The following is a 2,227-nucleotide window of genomic DNA, read 5'->3' on the forward strand; positions in this document are numbered from 1 at the left end:
CTATCCAGCTTTTGTTGCTGCAATCTCTTAGGAAAAGGTGGTGGAGGATAGAGCTGTTTCTCCCCTGTATTAGCCTCAGGCAGAGTGTGTTCAACAGTAGTCTTCTTTGATTCCGCCACTTTCTCCTTTTGCTTAAATTCTTCATCTTTAACTTCAGCTTCGACTTCTTTTGCCTTTTCAGCATCAGCTACTTTTCCAGACCTTAAGGTAATAGCCTTGACTTGCTCTTTAGCTTCCTTCCTGCCTGGTACTTCCGTGTCACTGAGAAAAGTGCCAGGTTGACGATTGAGCACTGCATTGGCTAATTGACCGATTTGATTTTCCAAGGTCTTGATAGAAACCGCCTGACTCTTGCACAACAGCTTAAGTTCCTCAAAATCAGCACTAGTAGGTGCAGCTGCACTTCCCTGTTGAGGATATGATTGCCTTGCAGCATACTGTTGTGGTTGCTGGAATCCAGGTGGGTTAAACTGTTTACTTACTCCTTCCTGATATGTTGGCTGAATAGCATTCTGATTATTCCCCCAGCTGAAATTTGGATGATTTCTGTTGTTAGGATGATAGGTCGCTGGCACAGGCTGCTGTTGTCGCTGATAATTATTCACATACTGAACAGATTCGTTGACAAGAGAACACTGATCCGTAGCATGAGAACCTGCACAAAGCTCACAAACCATAGCTATTTGATTAACTCCATGCGTAGCCAAAGAATCAACCTTCATTGATAGCGCTTGGAGCTGGGCTGCAATAGCGGTGGCTGCATCAACTTCCAGAATACCTGCTACCTTGCCTGACGTCATCCTCTGAGTTGGGTTTTGATGCTCATTTGCAGCCATCGTCTCGATAAGATTATACGCCTCAGTATAGCTTTTAGCCCATAAGGCGCCTCCAGCTGCTGCATCGAGCATGGGCCGAGATTGGGCCCCCAAACCATTATAAAAACCAGTGATTACCATCCAATCCGGCATTCCATGATGTGGACATTTTCTCAACATTTCCTTGTAGCGTTCCCAAGCCTCGCACATAGATTCTGTAGGTTACTGCGCAAACTGAGTAAGAGCACTCCTCATAGCAGCAGTCTTTGCCATTGGATAAAACTTCACCAGAAACTTTTGCACAAGATCTTGCCACGTAGTGATGGACCCAGCTGGTTCAGAATGTAACCAGTCTTTAGCCTTATCCCTCAGTGAGAATGGGAAAAGCCTCAACTTGATAGCCTCATCAGTCACGCCATTATACTTAAAAGTGCTGCAGATCTCGACAAAATTCCTTATGTGCATGTTGGGGTCTTCAGTTGCCGCTCCTCCAAAAGAAACAGAACTCTGCACCATCTGAATAGTGCCCGGCTTGATTTCAAAGGTGTTAGCTTGAATAGCCGGATGAAGGATGCTTGACTGAATATCATCAATTTTAGGCCGAGAAAAATCCATAAGAGCTGGATCAGCTTGAACAATACGATCTCCCATGTTTACTGGTTCTTTCTGTTCAGTTCCTGAATCCGAATCCTCAAAATCTAACTTCTCTGGAGTATCAAGAACTTCGTCTTTCTCCTCAGCTGTATCTAAGGTCCTCTTGCGAGCACGAGAACGAGTTTGCATAAACGCTTGCTAAAGTACCTGAAACACAACTGAAAAGAGTAATTAACTACTACGTCCTAATCACTGAGTCCTAATGACCAATGATGGTAAGTACATAAACTAAACAAATACGCCGAGTCCCCGGCAGCGGCGCCAAAAACTTGTTAGGGCGAAATCACGCACTAATATCCACGCAAGTATACGCGTTCGCAAGTAATATAGAATACTTTCTAGTTCGTTCCCTCAGAGACTCAGACTAAGTTATTGTCTAATTAAACTCACTCACCAATGTATGATTACTTCTCAATGTTAAGATAATAACACTTAAAATTGTTGATTAAATATTAACTATAATTAACTACTTAATTAACCACTTAACTAACACTTCAATTTATCAATAATAAAACACTCATGAGATCACAACTTCATTATTACTTCCTTCTATAGCCATTGTTATTACCTTTAGCATGTGACAGTGATGACATTAATCGAATAACACGAAACTGATAAAAGCCAACTTTCATTGTACTAATACCATTCTACCAAGCATCCACAATTAAGATAGAAGTTGAATAGTCATCAATTATGTTGAGTTCCTATATGTCTACAAAAATTGACAACACAACGATTTAAGCACAAGTTATTCCTTT

General features: G+C 41.6%; 1 non-coding gene across 1 annotated transcript; it reads left to right on the forward strand.

Moving 5' to 3' along the window:
- The first annotated feature begins 966 nt into the window (after positions 1–966).
- Positions 967–1,073, forward strand: LOC141700657 (small nucleolar RNA R71). The gene has a single exon (XR_012566448.1). It is a non-coding gene; the product is annotated as a small nucleolar RNA R71 (small nucleolar RNA).
- The last annotated feature ends 1,154 nt before the right edge of the window (positions 1,074–2,227 follow it).

This window comes from Apium graveolens, unplaced genomic scaffold (genome assembly GCF_009905375.1).
Source record: "Apium graveolens cultivar Ventura unplaced genomic scaffold, ASM990537v1 ctg2669, whole genome shotgun sequence".
Taxonomy (NCBI): domain Eukaryota; kingdom Viridiplantae; phylum Streptophyta; class Magnoliopsida; order Apiales; family Apiaceae; genus Apium; species Apium graveolens.